Source organism: Taeniopygia guttata, chromosome 3 (genome assembly GCF_048771995.1).
Source record: "Taeniopygia guttata chromosome 3, bTaeGut7.mat, whole genome shotgun sequence".
Classification (NCBI taxonomy): domain Eukaryota; kingdom Metazoa; phylum Chordata; class Aves; order Passeriformes; family Estrildidae; genus Taeniopygia; species Taeniopygia guttata.
In genome coordinates, this window is record NC_133027.1 from 92,140,312 (window position 1) to 92,155,843 (window position 15,532).

Sequence of the window (15,532 nt, forward strand, 5' to 3'; positions counted from 1 at the left end):
AATGAGTTTGTTAATGGGTTTCAGCAGTTGTTACTTAAAGTGATGTTAATAAGTAATGAAGGGGGAAAGTGAATGCAAGGGGTGAAGTTGCTTCTCAAGTCTGCAGTTCTTTCCTCTCCCAGAGCATTAGCAGGGGTAAGCAGGCATTAAACAGGTTCAGTGTGCTGCCTTTGTGTGAAAGAGCTTGCTGCAGACCCCATATTTTCTGATGAATATGAACTTGCTGACCACAATCCTGACTTTTAGCTTGGTAGTGAGGTTGACTGATGAACACCCAGGACCAGACAGATAAGCCAAGCACTTAATCTATCTACTGTATGTGTTCAGTCAGACTAAAGCTTTATCAATCATTTCAAACTGCATTTCTAGGGCATATTGTATAGCTTCCCATTACCATAAATCACTGGATTTGGAGCCAGCAGTAATTTAACCATCTCACTTGTGAGGCATCTGAAGGTGTCCACATACCTGTAAGTACCTTAATTTGTGCCTGTGTGGAAAATCCATAATTCCCTAGCACATTTTCTGGTTTTATTGCAGCCTGTAGTTGAAATTTGGGAGGGCAAAAGAAAAAAGACAGGGACAACCTGACTAGCTCACTGCATAGATAGCTTCTTGATCTGGCTTGTATTTTCTGCTCCAATGAAAAGGATAAAGTTAAAAAAGGGTATTATAAATGCATTTGCCAATTGCAGAATAAAATCTAACACTGAGAGACAAAAAAATTATCTTTTCTTTAAGGAGACTTCCCCATTTTTTGTCTGTCTTATTATTTTTTAAATTCTGTCTTAACACATACAGTTGTGTAGGATAATCATATATTTCACAAAAGCAAGGCAGCATTTTACAGGTAGGGATCATTTTTTGCCTGATCATTTTTTTGTTCTAATTTTACAGAATTAAAGCTTCAGATGTGCTCAGATCTTTTTTTGTTCTGTTTCAGTTATTGTCTGGCTTAAAATTCAGGGCATGAGGTCCAACAACCATTCCAAAATCTCATGTTAGCACTCTGGATTGTGACAAACTCAGGTACTTCCAACCATGAGAGATTTGACTCCTTTTGGAGCCTTGCTAAGATTGTCACATCTACAGGCATAGACAGCTTTCCAGCCACTGGTTCTGAGGAATAAATTAAATATCCTGGCCTAATTCTTAGAAGCCTTCATATTTATGTCATCAGAATTTAGTTTTCATTGTTTTTACCTATTTTTGTATATTTTTTTTCCCTTGGTGGTAAGTGTATATTGGTGTGGAATGTGAGAAACTGGTGCAGCCCATTTGAAGTCATGCAACAATTGCTTAAGTTACAACTTATCAAACCCAAGTTTTTTTCATTATTTTCCCCTCAAATAACATTTTGTGGTCTATTAAGCATAATTTTCTGATAATTGGTGAAGTATGAGTGCATTCTCTGTCATATATGGCTGGTCTAGATTTGGGCCAGGCTTTTTGCATTATAAACCTGTCAACAGATCCTGTTTTCAGCTGTGGTGTAGCACTGAAGGGCAGTTGAGGAGGAGACATGATAAAGTCTTTGGGACAAATTGCACATCACAAATTAATTATATGTAATGCTTGGCATAGCAGACATTAATTTTGGGCACGAACATAATACTTGTTTTCACTGCCAACAATTATCATCTGCTTTAAGTCATGTCTTGGATGAGGAGTGGATCTTGTGGTGTTACGGTAAAGGCACTGAACGTGAATAAGCGGACACCTAAGGGTTTAAGCTCTGCATGGGGAGATTAACTACTTGACTGTGGATATACTTCAGGTGCGTTCAGAGAAATTTGGTTTCCCATGCTAACTGCTGCGAATGAGGGGAACTGTTTCCATGGGTTTCCGTGAGCTTTTGGACTGAGGCCCAGAGCCTGATCTCATACTTTGCCTGGAGGAGATTTCTGAGAACATGCAAACTTGGGCATCCCAGGGACTAGTGATGCCAGAGTGGTTGTAAAGGGCCACAGTCAGGCCCTTTATTTACAACTTAAATGACTTCCCCAGTGTGTTCTGGGGAGCTTTAGGCAGCTCGTGGTTTGTTTCACCTACTTAACATTACACTGAAGAAGAGTCGAGTCCCCATCCTTTGACAGACAACAGATAAGCTGGTAACAAATGTTGATCACCTGGATAAAAGCAGAGGGTGAGACTACACTAGGATTGAAGTTTTGGGTTTGTGGACTGTGGGAAAATTAGTTATACAGACTTTTGGGTCTCCTCTGCTGGAATACAACTCCTGATCACTGTAATTTTGGGTGATGCTTAAATGGTTTCTCAGACTATGCAAACCACAGGCTGTCCCAAGCTTTGCCAAAGAGTGAAGAGTGGCTGAGAGGCTGTGCTTCTGCACAGCATGTTTCTGAGATTTGTCAGTTCTGTCACACTCCTCAGACCTGTGGAAATGAAAGGAAAGGGCTTTCCAGAGATATTCTGTTCATAATTATGAAGTAACTCACAGCCACACCACATAAAAACCTTCTAATGGTTCTTACACTGGCACATGAATGGTAGTGAGGAGGATGTAGTTTAAAAATACAAGAGAGACTTTTTTCCTTATAAAACATTTCAGGAAATCCTGCATTTTAGTGGGAATCTCTCACCTCTGAAGAATGCTGCATTTGAAGAATTTATAATGCTCTATTATCTTTGAGCCTAATTTGCAATATACTTATGTAAAGTGAAATTTGGTCGGCAAAGATACTTCTTTCTGAGCATTCTTATGCAGAGCTATGTAAATGTTCTTACGCAAGTAGAGACAATAATACTGCTTAAGGCTATATACATTACAAGCAGGGAATTCCTCATACATTTAAATGCATATTTTAAAAGCAAATCTGGATCTGGTTTCAAAATTGAGTGGATTGACACCAGTTTACATCATCAGTATCTGGCCTTTCAAAACTCAGAGAACCCATTAAAAATAAAACTTTTGGTGCGGGGAGACTGGAGTATCATATAGCAAGTGAGCACAGGAATGGCTGGCAGGAGAATGGTATGCTGCAGATGAACTGGATGGGGGACAGATATGCACGGTTGTAAAACACATGGGAAAAGTCCCTTCTGTTTATTTCTTTTTTTCACCCCCTTATTAATTTACCGCAACCACAAGCCATGTGTTCCAGTTCCTGTCTGGGAAAAGAGGCTGGGTAGGCTGTGTTGTGACTTAGTTGAACCAGGGATCTGAAAGCAGCCGGAAAACCCCAAGAAATCCTGAATTGCTCGTAAAAGAGCCAAGGAGAATTGTTTGTAAAGCACTCAGTAGTAGGAACAAGGCCACTCTGGTCATACTGTGCTCCCTGTTTGGTGTTTGCAGCTGTAATGAAGGACATCAGCTAAAGATCACGTGGACAAAAGATCTTCAATGAAAGCTTATGCCTTAAAATTTTTGGATTCATAGTGCACCCAAAAGTTTGTTTGGTGTTGGCAGAGCAGGGACTTGTGTGAAATATCCCAACCCCTGTGTACTTTGGAAAGAATTGTTGTGCTTCATGTGGATAATATTGAAAACGGGAGAACTCCTGCTTCAGCTCCTCCTTTCCTGTCTTGCTCTCAAGGTGAGAGAAGCATGTTGCTGTTCTTTATGCAACACAGATGATTTCCTCTGATGCATAAAGGATCTGTGACAGGCTTGGAGCTCCCTCTGGTTCTTTCTCTTTACAGCCACTCCTGTAAGATCAAGCCTCTCACTTGCCAAATAAAACCTTGTAGTATCCTAGGTAGGGTTGGAGATATGTTTATGGTCTGGATTATAAAGTAAATTAATAAACTATTGGTTTAGCAGGCCTAAAATCCAATATATTGCTTTTTTGTGGTTCACCTGTGATAAAGGTGTGATGAGTAAAGTTCTCATCTGAGTACTCTCCCTGTGTCTTTAGAAGACTAAGCATGATAAGTGCGAGAACACAGCCAGGTAAGTGGAAATATATCTGGGAATTAGTGCAATTTTACCTACTGGTTCTGATGAGACAGCAATGAAATTACTTCTCGCTGATAAGGGTTGTTCATGCATGGTTTAAAATCTACTTTTAAATATCTACTTTTTATCCAGTGTTTATGTTAAACCTCATCATTTTCTTTTTTTTTTTTTTAATTAACTCTTTTTTATCCTTTTTTTTTTTAGTTCTGAGTGCCTATTTCTATTTTGCTACCAGTTGTGAACTTAAAAGAAATGTTTGCCTTTTGGATTTCTCTGTCCCAAGCTTAATCCTTCCCAGAGACTCAAATGAGATCAAGGTCAGGTTTTGTCATTAAAGATGGAGAGGGCACATTTCTTTCCTAGTGTGCCTCAGCCACAGACATCTTATGTGGTTTGGTGAGTGTGAAAGGCTGGAGAGATTTAGTAACTCTGGTATAAAGGAAGAACTCTTATTTTATCATTTTTCCCTTAAATTTGAAAGAACTAAAACATTTAGAATAGAGGGTAATTCATGTGTGTTGCAAAGATAGACCATTTAACGAAGAGCCTTAATATTTACTCTTGGCACTAATGCACTGTTAGTCAAATTCTGAATCCCTGCTGAAATATGTTTAAATTTGAATTGCATATGTAGTATGTAATTACATCCATAATGACTGTATCACATATGTGTGCACATATATTTTGTAGTGTTATTTTTGCTCATATCTGGGGCTGAGACTAAAAACACTTTCAAATTCAATGACTTTGATAACAAAAGTGACAGAATTTTTACTTTTTAACACCAATATGAAATTTTGTTAAGTCATTTCATTGAGGGGGAGATTCTGGTTTTGGAGAGGGTTATTGTGCACAGTGCTCCTGGTTTAGGCGACTGGTTAGGCGGGTATAAATAGGGATCTGGACGTGTATATATTCTACCTCTTTCCTTTTTTTTGTGACAAAATTAGTTTTTAGAGGTGTTATTGTTCCTTTTTCTTACACAGACTCAAATCTGTACAGTCCACATGCTGGTGAGTCAGAAAATGTGTTTGAGTGCTGTTTGCTAAGCAAGTTTTGCCCATATTTACTTCTGTCTCTGCACTTGAGGAATACAATGTTCCTAAGCATGAGAAGTTGCCTTGATTGGAACGCTCTGTATGTGGAGATGCTGCAGTTCGGGACCCTCCAGGTGTGCCAGCCCCTCTTTGAGCCTGTGTAGATGACACAGCTGGGGTCTGTATGCTCCACGTGGTCTTCAGCTCACAGTAAACAGCCCATTGCTACTGGGGCTCATGGGAAAGGCTCCTCTGGTGCAAAAATAGAAGGAACAGCCTCCTGACAAGAGCTGGCACCTTCATGACAGCCACATCCTTTCACACCGTGGTATAATGCAGCTCAGCATGCTTTGAAGGCCCAATTTGGTGGTGGTCCCGCCTTATCTCGCATTAGATACTGATCCTTATCACAGAGTCATAACAAACTGTTTGGTAGAGCTGGAGGGGGTGAGAGAAGCTTTTGGCTTCATTTAGAGCAAGTCTGACATGAGTATGGAGACATTCTGTACTTTGGGCGGCCAGCCTTTTTTGTGGCAAATTTGAAGCAGTTTGTAAAAATTAGTGCAATGTTAGACCTGCCCCATTTACCCTACTGGGAAAGGAAAGAGCTTTGTTTCAATGGGATGTTCAAAACATCAGGCTTACAATTCTTGTACTCGAGGACATTGTGTTTAATGCTTTTGTGACTACATGGGAATGATAGGAAATGATGTTCAAGTGTAATTTCCCAGGCAAATGCAAGGTTGTCTCAGTAACTTGTGACTCCCTGGCTCAGAGTTTGAGGAGAGAAAAGACGAAGTTATTCAGCAATTGGAGGAAAGTGGGGCAAAGTGTTATCTCAGAGCCGTGATATTTGGCTTCCAGTGGCCACAGAGACTTGACACACATCAAATGTCAAACCAGCTGATAGCAGACAGGAAGGATTAGAGTTGACACAGCAGCGCTGACCCCTGCCAGCAGCAAGGCCGTGTTTAAACGCGGCTGCGTCGCTCTGAAATCACCCCGGGCGTGCGAGCGGCGCGAACTGGAGGTGAAGGTATAGGAAACACAGGGCGCTGGGACATTCTCCTGCCTAATTGGGCTGACAGCTCAGTCTGCATGGAGGGACAGTGTTTATTTACTCATTGTTGTGCGATGAGCAAATAGAAAGATATGCCTGCTTTAGCCCATGCTGATATTGGTGCTAACACTGTCTGGCTCCAGCTGCCGTAAGCCAGGACAATACAACACAAAAACTTCCTATTCACCATCACTTCTAAGTCTGTCCTGGCACAGATATGCAATGACCTCAGACCGTGGTTGGGTCTAATAAGGAATTTATCTTCATGGAAATGTGACCTCTTGCTACCAGAGAGCTACAAAAATATGAGTAACAATGGGTAAATGAAGATAAAGGTTTATCCTGGCTAACTGTTGCATTTTCAAAACAGTTCAACCCCGCCATGAAAAAACTACTGTTTGACAGAGGACACTGTCTGAAACTCTTAATAAAGTTACCCAGGTCTTTCTGTGGAAAGAACATGCTCTTGTTATTGTTTATATAATTGAAAACTACTTGATTGATTCTTTCTTCTTTTGAATGATGCAGACATTCAATCTCAGTTTTCAATTCCCAGAATCCACTTTGGATACAGGAAAAGAGATTTCAGAAAATTCAGTTTTTCACCTAGGAATTAGGCTTTTTCCTCTCTTAACCTCAATCCTCCACACTAGGAGTTCACACTCTGTATGTGCTTTTAATCTTGACTTCAATATATTTTACTGTGGCCAGCTTTTAGTTACAGTTTAATAACTTCAGCTTTATTTTGCCCCAGGCCATATTATAATGAATAAAAAGCTTTTTCTATGATTTAGGTGAATTTATGCAGCTGCCCTTGAAACAGCTGCATAACTTTTCCTACTGGCTAGGAAGGGTAGCAGTTTACTCAGCACAGACTGATCAGCTGAATTCTACTTTCAAACTCAGTTTGGCCAAAAAAATCACGTGAAAAAGAATGCAGATCCATGACCATGCTTCCAGATACCTTTTGAACCGTTGATCTTTCTTAAATTAAAATTATCCTCACACCCAAAAGCAATTTGGACAGAATAAGAATCATATTTTGATCTGGTTCTGTATGGTACCTTGTGCAATGAAATCTTTAATCTGATGAAGGCCTCTGGAACACCCAAACCAGCTGCTTCCCAGCTTTTATGAAGGAAATGGTGAGTGGACATGTGAAGAAGCTTGCATCAGCCATTGGTTATCTTATATTTGACAACTCCTAGGTTGGTTCTTCCTGTGGACACAGCTTACAAGCAGGTCTGGTCCTTCAGTGGCTGCATCAAAATCTACAGAGAGATGTCAAAAGTAAATCTGCAGAGCCTGTGCAGTGGTTCTGACAGGAATGATGTGCCCAGCTCAGAACAGGCATTGAGCTTTTCACCTTGTTCATTTTGTGTCTTAAAACCTGGCATCTGGAAAGGAGTCCAGATCCAGGAGGCTGTGTGGATTCCAGCTGAGCAGACAGCGAGGAGGTTGGGCGCATAATAGACACCGTGTGGGAACCTGCCTACAAATTGAAGGGTGACAGACAGGATGGGAAGAGGCAAGAGGTCAGTAGTATGTAGCTTAGGGAGCACGTGGTTTGAATGCAGCTCTGAAACCTAAGGCACCTCGTCAATTTGTGAGGCTTCTTTAATAAGGGCCCAGCTTCATCTTTACACAGGGAATCCCCTCCAGAATTCCAGACACATGAAAGACATTAACTCATAATGCCTAGCAGTCTCCTGAGTACCTGTTAATAATTATGGCTGGCCTTTTTGGCCTTAGAAGCTTTCTGTTACCTGGTGTTGAACCTTTTCGAGTAAACTGGAAACCAGTACAGGATGCTGAATGTGGAAAGGTGTATTTGTTAATACTTCTGTGCACTGACAAATCTGAACCAAGTGTATGGTTCTTACTCACTCAGGATTAGCAAATACTGAATTAAAATGAAGAACAACTGTTTACATGCACTTAAAATAGCAGGTTTAAAAGAAGTCTTGTAAAGGAAAGGGATAAAAAAGAGCAGCAATAAACTCTAGTCTGAGATCATACTATTAAACAGAAATATTATTAAAAAAAGGGTTTTTAGAAGAATGAGAATGATCAGTTTGCCCAGCTGTTCTAGTAGCAAGGAAAATGTTAATTAAAAATTAAGAGAATTCTGCACAAATACTATTCATCTTGTTAAAAAAAGGTATGCAAAGAAAGCAAGGCAGATTAGATCCTGGTGTAGACTGTATGTTCTAAACTTAAAAAGATTATAAGATGTGTAATAAAGATAAAGCACCCCCCCTAAAGTGTGAGAGCACATTGAGTCATGCAATGAACCTTTTATTCATTACAGCTCTGAAAAATTTGGGGTCAGTTCTCCATTCCTTTATAAAGGAGACTTAAATGTAGTGTTTCTGTAATATATGTTCAGTTAAAAGCCCTCCTCCCAGCTTTTCACTGCCAGAATGAGGTAAAGAATCTGGAGATTTTAGAACTAATAAGCCAAGCAGTAAAATGGTGCACATTTGTGTAGAGCCTGATGAGGGAGGCTGGGCTGCTTTGGCTGACGGGTGGACACACCAGGACTTCATTCAATGAATTAACCTTGGCAAATTCCATCCACGAAAATTCAGAGAGGGGAAAAAAGGCAAGAAAAACCTGACTGGGGTTGTTACAAACTGCACAGGATGAAAGCTGCACAAGCCATCCACCTGCAAACCAACCACTCAGCCCTAGGAATCTGGGAAAGAAGAACTGAGGCAATCCTAGAGAACAGTGTTGGAGTACCTGTATGTCCTCAGCTCCAACTGATGGGGGGGCGGGGGGGGGAAATTGAAAAATCCACTTTCTCTGGGCAGGAAAGTCCATGTAATTACAGAATAATGTCATACTGCACTGAACAGAAAAGCTCAGTAAGACAATTGCTAGCAAATATTCCAGCTCTTACTTCTTTGGGAGCCTCTGAGGTCAGAGAGGTGACACAGACGTTGCACACCCCATCCTGTGCTGCAGTGCAGACCTTTCCACAGCACTGGGATGGATTGGAAAAGTATTCCTTCAGATGCAAAGGTCTCAGCCTTCAGAACTCCCATATGCTTCATTAGTGAAAAGACTTTGATAATAATGGACCTCATTTAAACATTATGAACATTGTCTTTAAATATATTGCGTAAGAAAAGACTGAATAAGGTAGGGATAAAAGAAAATTCTTGCATTCTTAATGTGATTGAAAGTATAGTCTTTCCTTACAGATTTAATTCTTCCTATGAATGTCCACACTGTGTTTGCAATATTTTTTAAAAAACCTGGATAGAATCACACTGGAGTGAGTGTTTGTGAAGTTAATAGAAAATTCTGGGCCTTCAACTCTGATAAATGTAACTCTAGAGTCCTATGAAAAATTTCATTTTCAAGGAAGCCTTGCCTCTTTATGGGAACTTTGTCCAGCTGAAAAATTTTTACTGGCTCTACTCATTCCCAGTTATGGACCAGATTTGGAAATACCTGTGAAAAATAATCTATTGGTTTCAAGGAAATGCATGGATGAAAACATTGTAATGGAGGACATCCAGATCTGTTCTTACAGAAATGCTTTGTATTTACGTGGTCCATTACTTACACGTTCTGAAGAGCATTACAAGCATAGAAAACTCCAAAAGGGTGAAAGTTAGCCAAGAAAACCAGCTGTGCATCACTTTGAGTCCTATCCAAAACACTTGGAATACATCTGCATGGCTCATCACTACATCTGTATTGCTCTACTTGCAATGTGACTGGTTTGGTCCTAGAACTACTGAGACAGGGCAGTGGAGGTATATAAAACCAGGGCAGTCATGGAAAAAGGAAATTTCAGTGTCTTTGTGCACAAAACTGTGTTCAGAACTAGCAAGATGGGTTACAGATGTATGTCAGAGAAAAAAGGCAATTCACTTTGACTTTTACAAACCATTCTCTTAAAAATTCTTTGCAAGGCTTTAAAAAGATGGGGAGGGGGCAAGAAGGATATATATATATATATATACACTCCTGAGAGTGACTGCAATCCTCAAGGCCATGCAAATAATTTGTACCTTTAATCGTGAAGGTATCCTAGGGCTGATGAGAAGTTAGGCTGGGCAGGAAAAACACAGGGCAGGAAGCTGAGAGATTCCAACCTCAGGACAGAATTCTCATGTGATCGTGGGCCTCTTGTTTGGACCCATGTTTACCTACACAAGGGAAACAGACTGCTTCACCCAAACTGCTGCTGAAACATTGCTCTGAAATAAAAATGATGCTGAGCCACTCTGGAGCACAGACCTACCTCTTCTGCCTGGAAAAGCTGTGGGCATTTTGCTTTTTCCTACAGGAGTAACACAGGACTTGTTCTAAATTAGGAACAACACTTCCTCCCTCTTCCTGAAGTTTTGCTAGGTGGATTGCAAACCCAGTTTCTGAGTCTGGCTTAGTATAGTAAGTATTAGATTTTAACTTTACATTAAGCTATGTTGAGTACATTACTTTTACATTAAATCCCTGTGAGTATTGTGTAAAGAGACTAGGTTTTACATCATTCTAATGGCTTTTCTGGGTATTCTAGGTCTGGGTCCATCCCAGCCACCTTCAGGCACCTCGTTGTTGTGCCAAATTTAGGACCCTCATTACATGGCTAGGCTGGTGAAGTGACCTCTTGTGAGTGCATGTATCCTGTGTTCTCTGGACCATGTACACAACCTTTCCGCTTTCTAACTGAAAGGCACTAGTTAGCAACTGATGCAGAAGTACTCTTCCAGGATATCATTGGCTTAGTATAAGTTATGTCCCCAATGACAACAATAATCTGAAAAAGAGAGGTAGAATAAACGTTTACATATGAGTAGCTATAGAAGGGAATCTGCAGAGTAACTAATTTCACATCCTACATTTTCATATAGTTTTTTTTGTACGCCAGTCCATTGTAATTGATTCAGTCTTTAACAGAGTTTGTTGGATTAAATCTGGCACAAAAGTTGGCAATCCTGAGTTTGCTAAATCTTTAAATATGCATCAATTTGGGGTCTCTTCTTCAAACAGCAGTTGCTCAGCTGTACTGCATCTGATACATCTCAGATGTACAGCATCTGATGGTTGAAGTCACCATCAGATTTCTGTTTCATGGAAAAAGCACTTGTTATAAATCTCAAATAGTCAGTAATTGATCACAGCCTGGAATTGTAAAACTCTATCTCAGTGCCTGAAATAGCACATGTTTGTGGTGTGGTATGTGGTCTCAGTCCCTGTCAAGAGAAAGGAAGACCTTGGAGAATGTGAGAGTCTTAAGGAGCTTTCCACTAATAGAAGGGTCAAGGGACAGCACTGTCAAAGCATCCCCTCGTTAAAGCTGTGTGGGGAAGCAAACTGCTTTCGACCTCCAGTGTCCCAGCTGTCAGTCACAGGAGATGAACACTCCTTTTGTTCAGATCCCTGAGAAAATCCTGATTCTCCTCCCTTTTATGCCCCCCACGCTGGCTCCCATGCCAGTGTCCTTTCTGAGGCCTTATTGGCAGGAGGGATCAGCCATGATCCAACTGTGCCAGCCTGACTGAATTTCCCCAAAGCAAAAATCAGCACAGCTTCCCCTCTCCTGTCTGCAATCTCCATCCTCACAAGAAATCCAAGGAACTGCAGGCTTCTCACGGGTGCCTGCGGTATGGCAGCTGTACTGTGAGTGGTGGTAAAAACTGAGATTGCTTGGACATATGAGAAACTGAATATTGACATAAGAATTTAAATTTAGTTTTGTGGCTCTAAAAGAACCCAACCAAACAATCAAGCAAAAAGCAAACAATAGCTTGATCTCTGGTTTTGTTTTTAACAAGTTTTCAATTAGATCATCCTGTGCTTTTAATTTATTCTAAACATAATTTGTTTTTGATGTTGAGATCTCCATTAATTTGGTCAATAGGAGTCTGGGATCACCGATACTTTAAGCTTTCACAATTTCATATGGAAAAGACCTTTTTGAGTTATTTACCACTATTTTTTTTTTTAATAAAGGAAGAATAAGACTTCTCTATCATGTTGAACCAACAAGAAATCTTCAGAAGTTGCCTGATAGAGGGACTTTACAAATTTCCATGTGCTGAGAGTGAGTGCAAAAGAATTCTCTGCTCTTGAACCACTGTAGATTTGTTAACGTTTTCTTTCTCTAGGTTTATTATCAAAAACCTTTTTACTTAATATATATTTTGTAATAACAATTTAAAATTATTAGTCAATGCTAATATTAAAACTTTACTGCCTTTGTAATGGAGTAGCCTTTGTACCCAGCTAGATTCTAAAAGGTGTTACAGAAGTAAAACAGTAGCAGGATGCCACAAGTCCTTTTAAATCAAGTGCCCCATTCCTTGCACGAGATGAGTCTCTGTTCTTCGGGGAAAGGCCTTTAGGTGGAGCATTCCAGATATGCATGGCAGAGTTTATGTAGCTTGTTTAAGGCTTTAAAATAAAAAACTGTGTTTTAAATCCCAATAGTCCTTAATATCTTTAAGAACGAAAAATTACCTGGAGTGGAAAAAAAGATATTCTGATATATGGATTAGCAATCAGCTATAAACTGAAGTTTCAGTTTAACAACCCAATATCCTTTTTCCTTGTACTTTCTTTGCAGTTCTGTGGCATATTTTCAGGGGAACAGGCATTTAAACACTGGCTGGAGTGGGCTACAGTGCAAGTCTGAAGGAGGTTAGAAGGTACATATTCATCTTCACTCATAGGGCTGCTTTGCACAGCTCAAACAGGGTCCATGACTACAGGAATTATCTCCTAAAAATGTGTTTATTTAGTGAACCTATACTTAGAGCTATTCTGTCTTCAAGAGCTTTTAGTAAACTGTCCTCCTCACTGATGAGGGTGACCCTTCATCAGCCCAACAAATGGTCAGACTTTAAAACCTACCAGGAAACCTGAACACACTCAAGTTTCAAGAAGTCACCGTTGCTGTCCTCCATGGGGTTTTTGGTTTTGTTTTGTTTTTGGGGTTTTTTTTTGTGTGTGGTGGGGTTTTTTTTGTTTGTTTTTTGGGGGGGGGGTTGTTTGTTTGTTTGTTTTGGTTTGTTTTGGTTTGGTTTTTTTTTTCCCCAGCTGCTGAGGAATAAAGAATACATTTCTCAGCTGAAGGGCTGACAAACAAACAAGGCCTTGCATCTGATGGTGGCCCTGGTTTCCAGCCTGGTGTAGCAATCTGCCAGGCAGATGAAGAGGAGGGTGGTCTAGTCATAGGCAAGTTAAAGGCGAGCAGAGAGACATCTATGGCTCCAGCCTTAAGCTTGTTAGGGGGGAGGAGGTATTGTTGTTATTGTTAATGCCAATTAGCACAAACCTCTTTCTTGGCAGTAAGCAGTGGAGGGTGCCTACAGAGAAATCCAGCTGCTGGAATGCCACCAAGTATCTGGTGGAGAACCTGCGTTCCAGATGTGTAGCTCTGTGCCCCTCCATCTGCTGAGCACTCCATATGCTGGTACTGGCTCAGGAGAGGATACAGAAAACTGTGGTTTTCTGACTGATAATTACACATCTCAGCATTTTAAACCTACAGGCAAAACCTAAAACAGTCCTGAATTCCTCTGGATTCTGTCCATTGACAAAATTCCTCTCACAAGTAAGGGAGGGTCAGGCTTCGTCTAGGCAGTGGTAAATCAGGAATAAATCCATGACATTACACCACCAGGAGTAGTGGGTACATTTAGTCAGGCCTTGTTTTGAGGGCCAGCATGATACTGATGTCACAATATTCTGCTTGCAAGATTTGATGTCCTTTAGACAGAAAGTTGCCTGTTTTTCCTGTTCAGTTTTCCCTAGTTCAGTTAAAGGGAAGACAAGTGAAAGTAAGAGAAAATTGCCAGCATGGCAACTGAGGACAAATAAAAGCAGATTATGGAGACTAAAATCACAGCTTTTTACTTCGGGGGCCCAGGTCTCCTTTGCTGCGTCTGTGTCTCTAAATACAAGAGAGGCAGGGAGCAGTCCCTGTGCCCAAAGCGAAGTGGCACAGACTGGTGCATGCTAAGCTCCTGCTTGAGAAGAATTGTGTTCCTATTTCATGAAATTTTGGACTGGCTTTCATCTGGCCCCTGTGAGTTCCTGAAGTATGCTACAGAATGAGTATCTGAGTGTTTTGACTGGTATCAAGTCCCTGAAGCACAGTGGTGCTGTATTCCAGCTCTCACAGGTTGCTGTTGCAGCATGAAGCTAATGATAGGTGCACAGGGGCACCTGGCAGTGCCTGAGCACGTAAATCCTGCTGGAGTGGCATGGCTGAGCTGCTGAGGGGGTCGAACCATGTCATGTATGTGCTGCTTTGGGAGCAGTCCTCAAAGTGTGATACTGCTAGCCTGGGCCTGGACATGGTACTTGAGGGAGTTACTTGGAGAAGCCTGGATGTGATCAGGAGTAAAATTACAATTATATGCTGTAGATGCTCATGGTTCCAGTGTTTGAACTTACCTCTAGAGTATTTTTTGTTTATCTGAGTACAGATATACCTAGGGTGGTACAGAAGAGGGTTTCTGCTTTAGAGCTGCCTCCTTGACCTGGAATCTGTGCAGCATGGCAGCATGCTTTTCCCAGGTGCCCTTTTCCTCACATGTGGACATGGTTTCTCAGATCAGGACCTTTTTGTGCCTTCCCAGTGTCTGAATGGAGCCCAGGTATAATAGTGGGTTTTTTTTTTTTTTTTTTTTTGGCACATTTCGTTATGAAACATAAGAGCAGGGTCTGAAGCCTTATTCATGTGGGAGCTCACTTTAGTCTCATCTCCGTGCTATCTTTTAATTTCCCTTGTTTCTCCTTGGTTGTTCTGGCTGCCGTGCTGCCATTTTTGTGAGACACTGGGCGATCTCATTAAAGGAAATCCCGTAATGGCTGTTGTTAATCTTGGATGCCAAACACTGCCTTTGTCCTTTAACTTTTCCTTTGACACGTTGAAACTGGTCACTACATGACTACCTAGGAAAAGGATGGTGTTTTTCAAGGAACAGGGACTGATTTAGCACGAGCTGTGTAGAAAACTATGGCTGTCATAAGCTTTAGTGAACTCTGAAGGAAAATTGCCATGATTCATCCACAGTTGTTAATATGACAAAGCCCAGATCCATACAAAGGAACACCTGGCCTGCTAGTGAACATCTCTCTGGAGAGCAGCATTTGCCCACATGTTTGTTGCTCTAGCAACAAGCCTGAATGTGGATCACTATTTTTTGAAACACCACAAGAAAGAACAGATTCCACTATGGGAAATTTTCTGTCATAAAGAAAATTATATTTGCTCTACAAACACTGAGTTCTCCCACTCTGTAGGGACTGACTGCCACTCTCTGAATCACTAAAAAACACAGAGGCCCATTTCTTGACTCTTGAGAATCTAAAGATGTGCCAAAACATACATGGATTTCATATTTTCCAGTAGCTACAAATCAGACCCTTTCTCTCAAGAAGATCCCGGTTTAGAACAGTCTCCTAGGTCACTTTACAAGCTCAAAGTGAACCAACTTTAGAAAGTAAAATAATTTCCTTATAGGGTGAATTTTACCCTCTGCTCAA